General features: G+C 58.7%; 1 long non-coding RNA gene across 2 annotated transcripts; it reads right to left on the bottom strand.

Annotated features, from left to right (window-relative positions):
* Positions 1–5,713: 5,713 nt before the first annotated feature.
* LOC124961745 (uncharacterized) lies at positions 5,714–12,845 on the bottom strand. Of its 2 annotated transcripts, none has more exons than XR_007104329.1 (5): positions 12,563–12,845; positions 9,490–9,575; positions 8,925–9,316; positions 8,341–8,441; positions 5,714–8,248 (listed from the first exon to the last, which is right to left on the bottom strand). It is a non-coding gene; the product is annotated as an uncharacterized LOC124961745 (long non-coding RNA). The 2 variants fall into 2 exon arrangements; XR_007104328.1 differs by having other exon boundaries at positions 8,925–9,199.
* Between the last annotated feature and the right edge of the window lie 1,579 nt (positions 12,846–14,424).

Below are 14,424 nucleotides of genomic sequence, written 5' to 3'. Positions count from 1 at the left end.
TGTGTGGGCAGGGAAGGGCCACATCAGGACGTCTGAGGCTAGCTCAACATTGGCCAGGCCAGGTGGACATAAAGTCAGCTGTACCTTCTGCCTTGCTGTCTCCAATACCCAGCGTCCCTGCAGCCTCTACTGGGGTGCCTAGTTGGTGCCCCACACCGCACACATCCAAATGGAGCCCCAATCCTTCAGCTGAGAGTTTTGTTTTTGTTTTCTGTCAAGATGTTGGATTTTATGAAATGCTTTTCCTCCATCTGTTGAAATATGTTATTTCTTTTCCAGTTTGTTCTTCTGGTGAGTTTGTTGATTTTTCCAATGTGACGCGAACATCAGATTCCTAGGGAGAGCCCCATCTGGGCGTGATGTGTTGTCCTTTTGATGTATCGCTATGCACTTTCCAAAAACTTTCTAAGTAATAATTATTTTGTTAAGAATTTTTGTATCCAGCCAGGTACAGTGGCACATACCTGTAATCCCAGTACCTCAAGAGGCTGAGGCAGGAGAAGGGCAAGTTCAGGCCAGCCTGGGCAGCTTAGCAAGACCCTGCCTCAGATTTAAAAAGGGCTGGTTTTATAGCTCAGAGGTGGAGTTCTCCTGGGTTCAATCTTAAGTACTACAAAAAAAGAAAAAGAATTTTAATGTCTGTGTTCAAGAGTTATTGTTCTAATTTTCTTTCTCGCGATGTCCTTGTCTGGTTCGTTACTAGGGCAGTGATGGCTTTGAGGAATGAATTGAGCAGCCTGTCCTCCTCTGCACCCGAGCCTTCTGGGTGTCTGGCTTTCCTGGTGTCCTGAAGCAGGCTCTCTAGGTTTGCCGTCCTCCACCACAGCAAAGCCCTTCTGGGTTCTCTACCGATTCCCACAATTCTGGGGCTTTCCTGTCTGCCAGTGGCTCTGCTGCGCTCTGGAAGGCCCTGCCGACTCCGGGCCCTCTGTACTACACTCCTCTCTGCTCTGCCCAGTGAACTTTGGCCCCAGTGTTCTCCAGGACCCTCAGCTCCATGCACCTGGGGGTCCTCGCTGCACCCTGGTGGCAGTAAGCAGGTGGTGGGAGGACTGCACTGGCCGTTTTACAGCAGCCGTCCAGGTCCTCGAGGGTGGTGCCTCTGCCTCTAGGCTGGGTCTCGGCGCCTGAGGCGGAGGTCAGCTCTGGCCCCCGTGATGGCATCTTGGCCAGAAGCTGAAGTGTACTCCCACACGCATCCTCCACTGCCTCCCAGCCCCAGGCCAGCTCCCCGGGGGAAGTACCCTGCGGTGGGTAGTGGTCGCCTCCATTTCCGGGAACACCATGGCTGCACTGGCTCTTTTTCAGTCTCCGGTTTAGCTATTAAATCTTGGTTCACTGCTGTGTGGAACCGTGTGGGCTCGCTGTCCTCAAGCCCCTGCCAGGACACCTGGCCTGGTACCAGGGAGCATCATTAGGAGCCTGAGTCATGCCCGTGCTGAGCTCCGCGGCCATGTTTGCTCCCTGCTGATGAAGACCCATGTGTTGTGTCTTCACGCCTGGGCTTGATCTTGGGCACGTGTGTCCTTCGCGCCTCTCTGGGTTCCCTCTGGGCGGGGAACTTTAGTTATCCTCCAGGGGTACAAGTCTGTGTCCTCGGGCCAGGTCTTTGGCTTTGCTCCCTCCTAAAGGACTCCAGAGAAAGGGGTGCCAGCTCACCTGGACACAGAGCCTCTGCGCCTGCCCTCTTCAGGGGCTGGGAGGCCGCTGAGAGTCCCAGGCCCCATGCACGGCCTTCATCTCTGCTGAAGCCTTCAGACCCCAGCCCCACCTGAGGGTTCACTGCGGCCATCTGCCTGGCTGGGGGCCTTTTCTGTCTTTCATTCTGGGAATGGTCTGTCTTCTCCGGCTTTCCGAGGTCACCTCGCTGTGGCTCAGATGCTGGGCCTCTTGAATGACTCATAACGTCCTGTGTCCTTCCTTCAGCCTTCTCGTTATTACGTGTCCTGTGTGACAGTGCTACCTGGTTAGTCCAGGAGAGCCTCTTGCCTGGGCGGGAGAGCTGGCAGTGTGCCCGCCTCCTGCCCACGTGTCCTCAGTTGCTGTGCAGAGCAGGAACCTGAGGCCAGGGCCAAGTGGCTTGGTGGGGAGCAGGCAGGGCCCAGGCTGGCAGACAGGTCTGGGGTGCCTTGGGCCTCTTTGGGGACCAGGCCACAGCACACTTTTGAGTTCTATTCTGCCTTCCGTGTTTCCTGTGCATGTCACTCTACCTTTCTAGAACCAGGCAGGAAATTAATAGTGCAATGGCTGCACCAGTAAAGCCGAGTGGACACCTCCCCCACTGCCCTCCCTGTCAGGGTGTGGGGACAGGTGCAGGCAGCAACTGTGCCAGGGCTGTGTATCTGGGGCAGTGTGCCCACTGCCAGGACCACTGGCCACGGCATCTCAGTGCTGGGAGGCATGAGACCTAGCCAGGTGCACAGGGCCCATGCCTGGTACCTGGCTGACTGCAGTGGGGCAGCCAGACCCAGACCAGGGGCCCACTGAGCTGAACCAGAGAAACAAGTTACTGGTGCATGCAGCTGGGTGTGAGTTGATGCAGCTGCTTCTCTAAACACACTGACCACAGGACCCGTGGCCAAATCCCTGGGCACTTATCCCTGAGGAACAAAGACTTTCTTCACACAAAGCCCGCTGACTGCTCACAGCAGCTCTGTGCAAGCCAAGCTGGAAGCTGTCACATCACTCTGGCTGGTGCAGCCACCCTGGGGACAGCACAGCCATCAGAGGGACCACACGGACCAGCACCCTTCAAGTGGGGGACTGTCGTGAGCAGCAAGATGTTCAGCTCCGACAAGTGGATTTTATTCACGCAGTGCACACTCAACATCCCTCATAATAGCAAGTCACAAATACACTGAAGACTCACTCCCGTGTTCACCTAGAGTCCAGTCCCCATGGACTTACTCAATGCAATGTCTCCTAGCCAAGAAGTCAGTCAGCAAGACCAGGGGACTCTTCTCAGCCATAGCCTCTCTCAGCTCCTCGATGTCTTTGGATGTCACCGGCTGTCCAATAAACCAGAGGCTGGGTGGCGGTCGTCGCCGTGGGAGAGGTGGTCAGTCGTCTGGCCTTGGTGACAATGGTCGATCAGCAATCAGTGATGGAGTGGACAGCAGCTGGGCAGTCAAAAAACAGCGTGGCATGGAGTCCTCTGGTCACGTGCTGCTGACAGTTTGCTCCAAAAGTCCAGGATTTTAAGTAGTGATTTTCACCCAGCCATGCTCCGGTCTTCGTTGATAAAGACCAGAACACGACTGTACCAGGAGCCCCCACTCAGACCATAGGTAAAGGTTCACATCGGCTTTGTTCAGGAGTGTCATCCGCCACACAGCAAGTTTGTCACCAGGCGCCTTTGTTCTAGTTTTACAAGTCCAGGCAAATACCAAATACAGCTCATTATTACTACGTAATAGTATTTCCTTGTTTCATCACAGTGACAGGTGGAGAAGACATGGTGCTGTCGGGTCAGGGATGGAGCCGCAGAGGGAGGCCGTCCTGAGGACGAACAGTTGGGGTGGGGACCTGAGGCACATGGTGATGAGAGAATGTGGGCCCACACGGAGCCACAGCAGTGTCCTGGTGGCAGGATGCCACCCCTGGGGCTTGGGGGGGACCCACAGACTCCCAGACAGCTCCACAGGGTCCCTGAGGCTGTCACTGGAACTGGGCTCAACCTTGGGTCTTTGACTTCTGTCCTTTCTCCTGGGTCAAGGCTGTCTGGACAGAGCTTATAGGCCCTGTAAGACCCTGCATCAGGAGGAAGGGAACACAGCAGAGCTCCCAAGAGCCCCAGGGCCAGTCCAGCACCAGGGCACCACCCCAGCGGCCCCTCTGGGCTCCTTGGAGAGGGCTGCAGAGCTCTGCAGCATCACCTGAGCACTGTGGGCCCCAGGGGCGGGCGTGCCCAGGCCCGCGGCTTCCTGAACTCTGCTCCCGGAGGGCTGTTCTTCCCAGCAGCCTCTGCTCCTTGGCTCCAGGACAGGGCTCTACCCCTGGGAAGGTACCTCAGGGCCGACCCAGCTGGGCAGAGGCTCTGCAGAGCTCAGTGCCCCACAGGGCACAGGGACCCTTGCCACTCTACAGCCCAAGTTGCTCCTGGTCAGGCCCTTGTCCACCCCACCTGTAGTGTCTTGCATCTCCCTGCCCACCTCCCTGGGGCAGGTGGAAGTCCTCAGCTCTTCCCAGATGGTTGCTGAGGGGGAAGTCAGTCACCAGCACAGCATTAACTGCGGTCATAGAAGGAGGCCTAATGGCTCTGTTTTCCTCCCCACCTCCTCCCAGGCAGGCCTGCTCCCTAGGCTTCAGGATGCAGGTCTCGGCATCCTTGTGCAGCTCCCTCCAGGGAGGACACAGAGGGAAGCAGGTGGGGATCGTAACCACAGGTCCTCCTGCTGGTCCCCAGACTCACCCTGTAGGGGACTGTGTCCATCTCTGGTGGGGCCCACAGTCCCAGGGTGGGGCCAGGCCATCTCCAGATGACATCTGCTCTGCAGTGGAGCCAGGGAGCCCCAGAGTCCCAGAGCCCTGGGCACAGGGCGACCTGGCCAGGAGACTTGTTTGTGGGGGGAGGAGTCATGTGGGGTGAAGACCACCTCACCTCACAGCTGCCTTTGGGGATGGGGTACTGTCTGTCACCTCAGTCCTCAGCTGGCAAGTGTTGTGGGCCTTAGCCCAGCGCTGCCCTCCTCTGTGGCCTCACTGAGCTTCAAACCCAAGCTAGAGACTCTCGGGGATTTAGGGCCATGGGTCAGCTGTTGGGAAACTGGGCAGATGTGGGTCTTTAGGGGTGATGGATTCCTGAATTTGCCTGCAGATGGCACCCCTCTCCAGCAGGCCTCTGGCAGAACCCAGCCACTTATTCCAAGTGGGTCCCTGCCCCAGGTGGTCAGTAGGCCAAGGGAGGATGTGGGACAGAGTGGCCCCGGCCCTTTCCAGTGGGTGCCCTAGGTGCAGCCTAAGGCAGCCTCTTCCCTGGATCACGCTGGGTGGGGGTGTGAGGAAGAGACGCCACCTCAAACCCACCAGCAGCTCCCCTCCCAGAGCCCAACCCAGGAGGGCCCATACCACCAGCTCTCCAGCCAGGCCACAGGTTCCTGGGGCCCCATAACCTCACCGGCACCCCACAGTGCAGGGCCCCTGATGCCTCCAGTCCACAGCTCGGTGCCAACCCCTTTCTGTTAGTGTGTTGCAGAGAGGGCCCTTGCCAGATGGCACTGGCTGAGCCCCTCCTGAGCCGCCAGCACAGGGCACACCCAGCACCACAGCAGCTCTGCTGCCCTCTGACCTGACCGGGAGCCCCACACGGCCTGCCCTCACCTCCTGCCCTAGGTGAGTGCAGGGCACAGGGCTGCACACTGGCTCTCCGAGGCAGGTCAGCACCACTGAGCTTTGGTGCTGGTTCAGTGCAATAAGCCGTGGACGGACCAAGTGGGTGCAAACTGGAGCTATTTCATGGAAGTCAAGTCAGACACTGAAAAGACCAGTTGAGGATGTCAAGGCTGTTGCCCAGTGAGTCCTGGGCAGGGGCAGAGGCTGTGTGTAGGGGTGTATCTTCCCTGGAGACTTCTCTCCGCTGTGTACTGTGCACTTCTTTTCTTTTTTTTTTTGGGGGGGGGGTTTGTTGGGGATTGAACTCAGGGGCACTCGGCCACTGAGCCATATCCCAGCCCTATTTTGTATTTTATTTAGAGATAGGGCCTCACTGAGTTGCTTAGTGCCTCGCCATTACTGAGGCTGGCTTTGAACTCTGGATTCTCCTGCCTCAGCCTCCCAAGCCGCTAGGAATATAGGTGTGCCCCACTGTGCTTGACTTGTACTGTGCATTTCTATGAATTAAGGGAAAACAAAACGCATATCTGGCTTTGTACTATTACCCAACCGATCACCAGCCATCAGCAAAAACCACCAGCCATCAGCAAAAACCGACAGATCCCATGTGGAACAATGGCTTCCAGGACTGACCAGAGCAAACAGAGTAAGGGGCGAGGACCTGCCCCAGGCGCTGATGGTCCCCTCCCCACGCCCACAGGGGCCCAAAGGACAAGCAGGAAAGTGGTGGGCAGTAAGTCATTCAAGATGGGGGCCTCTCTGTCTCTGAGGTCCGCCTGGGGCCAGCTCCAGGGCAGCCAGCAAAGGCCCGTGGGAGAGTGGGAGGCAGCCTCCCACCCCCAGTGTCAGTCAGGCCTGCAGGGCTGTGGCCTCCCACACCTGGCCCACTCCCTACGCAGCTAAGGCAGGGGCACAGGGCGCCACGTGAACTGGGGTGGGGTGACGGATCTGGCTGCTGCTCAGGGCCTTTCCCTGCGTCCTTCACCTGCTGGCGCGACTTCCCTCGGCCCATCCTTCCCATGGGGGATTCAGCTCTGCTTGTGTGGCCGTTCTCAGAGAGGGGCAGCTCCGCCTCTGGAGTCTTTGGGCTTACATGCTGGAGCCCAGCCCCAGTGCAGTCGGAGAGTGCTGCTGAGGGCGCTCCCCCGTGCCCCTGCCCCTGGCTCGGCCTCCAGGTCTCTGTGCACTGTCATAGGATCCTCTGACTTTAGGCCCGGTTAGGACCAACCTGAGCGCTAAGCCCCACCCTGGTCAAATATCTATTGGCAAACAAGGGCTTGCCGGGCGAAGGCCAGGAGGCTGCTCACAGCTCAGAGGCAGCCTGCAGCCGTCAATGGGCCCCCAGGGTGTGTGAGTGTGGGAAAGAGGGAGGACCAAGCCAGGAAGCAGGGCGGTGGGTCAGAGGGCTGCAGGAAGGGAAGGGGGGCTGCAGGCCCTTGAGAGGACACCGGAACGCTGGTGCTGGGGCTGGGCGGGGCAAGGCCTGATGTCCTTACAGCCCGCCAGCCCGGTCTCTGTTTAGAGGGGTGACTGGGGAGCACCTGAGCACAAGCAGCCCTGTTCTGGAAAGACGCTCAAGATGCCAAGGGCAGGACTCCATGAGGCCGAGATGGGGCAGCCTCCTGGCCAGCTGGGCAGACGTTTCGGCTGCCAGCAGCTCCCCAACCCTTTGGTCGTCCCCATGGTGCAGCATGGACATCTCTGCCCCAGACAAGCCTCGGAAGCCTGGGTGCCGTGGGCCCAGCAGACATGTCTGCCCCTCAGGGCTGTGGGGTCGTGTGTCTGTTGCCCGGGCTCCCCTGGCAGCCCTCCTCTCGGGCCTCGCCTACCTGGAGGCCTCAGTGGTCAAGGTGCATCCCGCAGAGGCCCAAGCCACAGAGTCTGAGGCTGGAAAGGGACTGCCCAGATCGCATGCAAGCTCTCCCTGTCCCCTCCCCAGGCCTTTGTGTGTCCTAGGGCAAGGGGTCAGGCCAGGCCTGTGGGGGTGTACCTTTGGTCCAGCCTCTGTCCTCCAGCCTTGGGAATCCATGGCAAGAACACAGGCCCCAAGGTGGGGCCTGGAGTCCAGTGACGTGGGGGTGAAGGGCCGGCAGCACCAGGAAGGATGGGGTCCTGTCCTTTCCAAGGCCAAGCAGGAACAGCTCCAGCAGAGGCCTGTTTCTAGGGAGGCCGCCCTGTGAGGTCCTGGAGGTCCCAGGGCAGCATGAAGCACTGGCTTCCATACCCAGAGGCCATAGGCAGCCTAGAACCACTCTTCAATCACCTGCTGTCAGTCTGGGGCTCATGGGAAGACTGAAGCAGGCCAGGAGCCGGGGGACCCCAGGGAGACAGGGACTGGGGTCCCTTACAGCTCCAGCTGGCAGCAGAGTCTGCTGGCTGTCCGGGAGTATTGGTCAGCCCATCACTGTCCATGTCCTGCAAGTGCAACCCCCCAGGTTCCAAGGGCTGCTTCTGGCCCAACATGGGCCTAGCTTCAGGACTGCCTGCGAGGCAGAGGTGACCGCTGGCCCTGCTCCCCCAGAAGCCAACGTGAGCACCCTGTGGTGGCCACACCACATCACATCACACCTGCTGGCCGCGAAGCCATCAGTGAGCAGGCGTGACCGGGCAGGAGAACGCTCCCAGCACAAGGCCTACGTGCAAAGCACACCCTGCACTCACTCTGCCAATGCACAGAACGAGGTCTGCAGGGAGACAGCGGTGTGTCCTCCATGCCAGGGAAGGAGGCTCACAGCCTGCCCGCGGCGATGCCGTCTGCTGAGGTCCAGGGATGCGGGTGCCGGACACGGCGCTTCTCCATCCTGACAGCTGCTCCCCTGCATCTGGGTCCCCCTCACTATGCGGCCCCTGCACTTACAGGCAGGTCACCCCACCTGGCTGTCTTGGACCTTTGGACTCTGCCGATCCTGGCCTGACCCTGGTGGCAGATTGGAGAGGTGTGTGAGACACACTGTGCACACACACCCATGTGAATGTACACACACACCCGTGTCCCCTGCTGCCACGCACCCTGTGGACATGGGCAAGTCCATCCCTGGAGTCTGGACCTTCTCTGCAGCTGAAGGCCTCCAGCTGATGCAGTCCTTCCACCTCCTGGGCTTCTGAAGTCACTGCAAGAAGAGAAGCCGACCCAGCTGGTGGGATGGAGAGCTGGACACAGCTGAGGGCTACCAGGCCTCAGCCCCAAATCAGTCTGTCCAGGGAGCAGCTCCACCTCCACCCCCAGCAGCGGGGTCCCCTGCTTGGGGACAGGTCTACAACTCCACACGTGATCCCCTCCAGCCTCTCTGACCTGGCCCTGCTGGCCATTTCACCCTCAGACTCTTCCTGGGCAGCAAGGCTTCTCCTGGCCCTGGCCCTTGGCCCCACTGCTCATTTCTCCCAGGGTGGGGCATCTCACCTGCCCCAGCTCGTGAGCATGCTGTGGCTCCCCCTGCATGCCTGCCCAGCCACTTCCTCACTGGCCCACCCTGCTCTCCTCCTTCCTGGGGCCAGGGTCCCCACTGCTGCCCTGCTGGGAACCACCACCCTCCTTGTCTTGTTCGGTGCACAGGGCACACCACTGACACCCCTTCTCCAGGCCTGGCACTCACCTGTCGCTGTGCCAGCCAGATGCCTGCTTCTAACCAACTCTGGGCTGAAGCTCGGGCACCACCTGGCTTGGTGCAGGTCCTTCTCTGCCCCTTCAGGTCTGTAATAGGGGCTTGCTGGCACCTCACAGTAGCTTCAGTATTGGAATAAACTTCACTATATTGGCTTGACGCTTGCTTCTCTTGGTGCTGGATGTTTCCCGGGGTGGGTCCCCAGAGGGGTTCCTCAGGAAGGTTGGTGAGCGCCAGGGGCCCTAATGCTTTGGGTCTTTAAATATCTGTGGGTCAAAAGGTCAGTGTTTTCGTCGTGTTTCCCACTGTAAGGACGAGATGCGTTCCCCACTGCCTGTCATGGCTTCCTGAAATGTGCCTCTCTTCATTCTCTGGTCTCTTTCCTGAGAAGGACACAGACGTTTCTAGGTGCCACTAGAACTCACACGCAACAAAAGCGACTAAAGCAGTGGCTTTGAGGATTGCCCCCAGCAGCCCACCAGGTTCCCAGGGCTTCACAGTATCCCAGATGTCCGGGAGAGACCACCCGACCGCTGTGCCCTCTTGTTGAACCCACCTGCAGGAAGGGGACACAGGGTCTGGCTCCAGCTCCTCTCTGCAACCCGTCAAATGCACCACTCACTGTGGCAGAATACCTTTGTCCTAGGAAGGCAAGGAAGGTTTGATGGATAAAGACAAATCATCTGATTACCATAATCGATACAGAAAAAGCTGTTAATAATTTCCAAAACCTATTTATGATTTTTAAAAAAAACTTCCAGAAAACCAGGGTGGAAAGGAAGTTTACTCCCACTATTAGGTTTATAACCTGAAACTCCATATCACTGAATGGAGACACCATATGTTGCCCTTGAGGTACCCGCTCCAAGGTGCCCAATCGTGGCTGTTGCTCAGCACAGCCCTGGAGGTGGCAGCCCACCACCAGGAGAGGAATGCAGGAGGGGCCAGGTTCTGCAGAGCAAAGAGAAAAATCACACTATGTGCAGAACACCAGTGCTCTCTGTAGAAAAGCTGAAGACTCGGCGGGAGAGGCATCAAGATGAGAGGTCGGCAGGGGTGCTGAGCAAAAGACCAGCCCACCAAAGCCAGTGGTAACCCTGAGGACCTGCCAGCCACACCCACCACAAGGTTGGGGCCCCGCCAGCAGGCTCAGAGAGGCTGGGTGGTGCGGGGTGGGGAGGGGAGCCAGTGTTTGATGGGGACAGTCTGGGCTTGGGCAGAGGAGAAAGTCTGCAAACGGCAGCTGTCTCCCTAGAAGGGGTGGAGAAGAGGGACAGGGCACACCCGCCATCCCAGTGACTCGGGGCTGAGGCAACAGGATGGCACGCTGGAGGCCAGCCTGGCCTACTCAGAAATCCTCTCTCAAAATTAAACCTTTTAAAAAGGACCAAGGGTGGAGCTCAATGGTAAAGCACCTCAGGGTTCAATTCCAGTACCCTCAAAAAAGTCAACATGGTAACTGTCGTTACATTTATTTTTCCACAATAAAAATATGAACAGTAGTGAAGATTCAGGCACAAAAGGTCACTTAATGTCTGACCTGGTTTATGATGTCCCGCAGACTTGAGCCTGTAGAGACACTGGCAGGGGCTGCCAGGGCTGGGCCTAGGGGTCTCCTTGGAGTGACAAGCTGTTACGGAGGCAGATAAGGCAGGGCTGCGCAGGGTTGCGCTTGAGGTAAATGCCTGAAGTGTACTTCAGATTGGTTCACTTTATGTCCGGTAAATTTCATCTCGATTTTTTTAAATGATAAAAAACACCTTTAATAGACTATTATCTACCAAGAGCTTTGAAACCCAAGGTGCCCGAGCCAGTGCAGAGGACCAGCTTTTGGGGGGTCAAACACCAGCCAGATACCAGTTCCGCCTATCTCACCTGCAGCCTCCACACAATCCCATGCAAAACCATACTTGGAGACTTTTCAGGAACTAAACAAATTCACCCTGAAATTTATGGAAGAAAAAGTCATGGATAGCTAAGTGAATCTCAAAAGAGAGAGAAAAGAGGGAACTGACTCTTCTAGATGCCGGGGTTCCCGCAAAGCAATTGCACAAGCAGGCATTCAGCCCAAGGGGCAGAATCGAACCTGGGCAGAGACCCTGAAGCCCACGACACAGTGACAGCCCCACGGGACAGCAGGACGCGGGTTTGCCAGACGATGCCAGGCTCACCAGGAGCACAAGATGGAGCTGCATCTCCCCGTGTCAGCAGGCTTGAGGCAAGCTGCCCACAGGGAGGCGCTGGGGTGGTGACCGTGCGGCCCGAGACAGGGCAGGAAGGGCATCATACCCAGAGCCCCACGTGCACAGGCCACAGGTCACGTTGGAACCAAGGCTTTTCTCCAGTGAGGGACAATGTGACAGGCTGGTGGCGATGCTCAAGTGTGCGCTGGCCGGGCTATGCAACCCCACAGGACCCACTGACCAGCCTCTTCAGAAGGCAAGCCCTGACCCTGGAGGTCCCACATGGAGCCGGGCAGCTCAACAAGTCAGAGGCAGGGAGGGCTTCCCTCACTGGCCAAGCTCATGCTTGTGTGGGGCCTGTGCAGGGTGTGGACGGTCAGTGTGGCGGGAGTCCTGGCCAACCCAGGGACGGACCCTTGCAGAGCTGTGCGTGGGGAGAGGGAAGGGATCCAGGGTGTGTGGGGCCCACAGCTCCCACATCCAGGCAGAGTGGGAGCCAGGGGCCCAGGGGCAGGAGCCCCTCCTGAGGCGAGAAGGACAAGGACCTCATCTTCAGCCTGCTGGGTCCACACCTGCCCCAGCAGAGCAGCCCACTGGCTGCCAGCTCTCTTGAGGTGCACAGGGACTGCTCCTGCGTGGACCTGGCACAGTCCTTACCCAGCAAGCAGAGCCCAGAGGGGTGTGGGGCCTGGGAGACCCTAATGCTGAGGAAGCGTCCACGCTGCAGCCCCCAGCCCTGCCTGCCTCCACCCTGCCCCCAGTATGAGGAGTGTAGCTGCCTCCAGCAGCTCCAAGGAGGCTGAGCCCGTGGCCTGTGTGGCTGGACAGAGTGGCTGAGCGGTGGCCTCCTGAGTCCTGGCCACCTGGGCCCAAGTCCCTGCATTGTGGGGCCAATGCCACTGAACTGCCCCACTGCTCTTTTGTGGCCCTGGGGGCTCTGGTGATCCTGGTGGACCAGGCACCCCCCACAAGGGGACAGGAGTGGCCGCCAGCTTGCCTGTCCTCCAGCTGGTGAGACACATGTTCCCTGTGAGGGAAAAGTCCAGTTTCCTAGTTCCCTGGGTGACAATTGCTCAGGGCCAAACTGGCCAGGCTGTTGCCCCTGTCCAGGAGGCCACAGGCCCCTGGGAGCCCCGTGCAGCCTCTGCTTTGTTCAGCCTCAGGGTCCTGAGGTCAGCATTGCTGCAGCCTCCTATTGGGGCTAAGGCTGGAGGGTAGGAAATAGCCTGCAGTTTATTTAGGCCACAGCCTTGGGTGAGTGGAGCTGACCCCCTAGGGTGGGCTCCCCACTCCAGTTGCTGACCCTGAAAGCTGGTTGCAGGTTGCAGGTGGCTTCTGGCTCAGCAATTCATAAATTACAAAGCTCTGGACATCGCAGGACTGGGCACCGAATTGGGGACCAGGGAGGCCAAGAGACACTGTGCAGGGGAGAACAGGCCAACCTACCAGAAGCACAAACTTGCTCTGGGCCAGGGGTTATCCCCCTTGTCTGTGGCTTCTCCACAGGGACCGACGTTGTCCTTGAGGGGACAGGTCGTGAGCCGGCCAGGGCTGGACACCACCACTTCTGCAGGCCCTGGGCTGCTTTCTTTTTTCTGTCCTTTTTTGTTGTTCTCTTCTCTTTTCCAAGGCAGGCTTCCTCTTCATGCAAGGTCTTTACTTTTAAATGAAAGCTGCTTGGCATTCCTGTGTGGATGGACACTATACACAAACCTGGTTTTTTCTCAGAGCAGAAGTTAAAAATTATTCAACGCAAAATTCCTGGGCTGTGGAGCAGCAGCCGGTTGTACCAGGCAAAGGTTTCCACCACATTCCGCCCGCCAGGCCGTGATAAGACAGCCCCGTTGGATCCACACTGCCAGGCCGGCCACTGCCCTCAGGGACCAGGTAGGACTACGGCTCGTCTGGAGCCGGAGGGGAGTGCCCAGGAGCAGGGTCTCTGCTTCCAAACAGTCTGCGGAAGTTTTTCCTCCTGGCCCCGTGATGTCCTGGGGAAGGTCTGTTTCCCAGGGCGACAGGGGCCTGGGGCATCCAGCCAGTGAGCATGGGCCAGCCATGTGGGAGGCCGGAGCCCGCAGGAGGGAGTGCCTCCCGGGGGTCTTTCAAGAAGCCGAAGTTTCTGCTGGGTGTTGGGGGCAGGGTGAGGGTTGCGCTGATTTGGAGACATTTGAAACTTTCCAGGAGGCTGGGCCAGGGCTATGTCTCGGTAACTGAGGGCTGTGACCTGAGGGAAAGTCACAGAGCCGGGGGCAGCACACATGTCCCCAGGACGCTGGGGTTCTCGGACTTCTGTGATGATTTGTGGGTGTTTTAACCTTCCTGGTGGGAACAGATGACCGTGAAGGCCCTACACCGTCCGTGGGTCCATTCGTGATTGAAGGGCCTACGCCGTCCGTGGGTCCATTCGTGATGTCTGCATGCAGCCCCCCAGAGCCCAGGCGGAAGCCACCCTATTCCCTTCGTGGTTCTGGGAGCTACCCTGCAGGGTGAGGTCTGGCTCCCAGTTTGCGTTATCAAGGCCACACTCAGGCCTGAGGGGTCCACTACAGCCCTGGTGCCACGGGACCCCGCCTGCCCTCCGCCCAGATACCAACAACGGCAGCTGGCGGAAGTCGGCTGTGGCAGGAAGCCAGGGAAGGCAGGTGGAGACACACCGTCAGGATAGAGCAGGGCTCTCAGCAAGGCCCACCATGCCCTTGACCACAGCCCACTCCCAGGCCTCGGAGAGAGCGCACTGCACTGAGCTCATCTCCATAAGGACTGAGCAACGGCCTTCCAGACACCCGCAAGCCAGGCGAGGCCTCTGCTTTTGAGAGCAGGCGGCTCAGTGGGTTGTGCCCGCCGGCCCAGTGCCAGGACCCAGTACAGCTTTCCAGACCAAGCTCACCTCGTTCCACCCACACTGTCACTCCAGCCCAGCGGGGTCTCTGGGCAAGAGCTGTGTGTGTGCGGGTGAGCTGACTGTGAGTTAACTGCCTGCCTTCCTCCTTGCTGGCTTGGTTTTCTCTGAACTCATTCCTAAATCATATGGGGCTCCCCAGGGCCTTGGTTCCAAGGCACTGGGTGTTCCTGGGAGGCTGCTCTGGCCAGCTCTGCCCAGGGCCAGTTCGAGGCAGGGCTGTTGTCCGGGAGGGCCCTGGTCTGCATCCTGGGGACTCCCCATGCCTCCCTCAGGGGACTCCATGTTCCTGCTCCCTGGCTTCTCCTTCCTGGGTAGCTGGAGGCCATCTGTTGGTAGCTCCCCAAGAAAGGGCTCAGGGCCACGTGTGGCTTTGGAGTGTGGGGCTCAGGGCTCAGGCTCGGTGGGG

Source organism: Sciurus carolinensis, chromosome 1, assembly GCF_902686445.1.
Source record: "Sciurus carolinensis chromosome 1, mSciCar1.2, whole genome shotgun sequence".
Taxonomy (NCBI): domain Eukaryota; kingdom Metazoa; phylum Chordata; class Mammalia; order Rodentia; family Sciuridae; genus Sciurus; species Sciurus carolinensis.
Note: the sequence above shows the minus strand (reverse complement) of the source record. Positions and strands in the feature narration are given on the sequence as shown.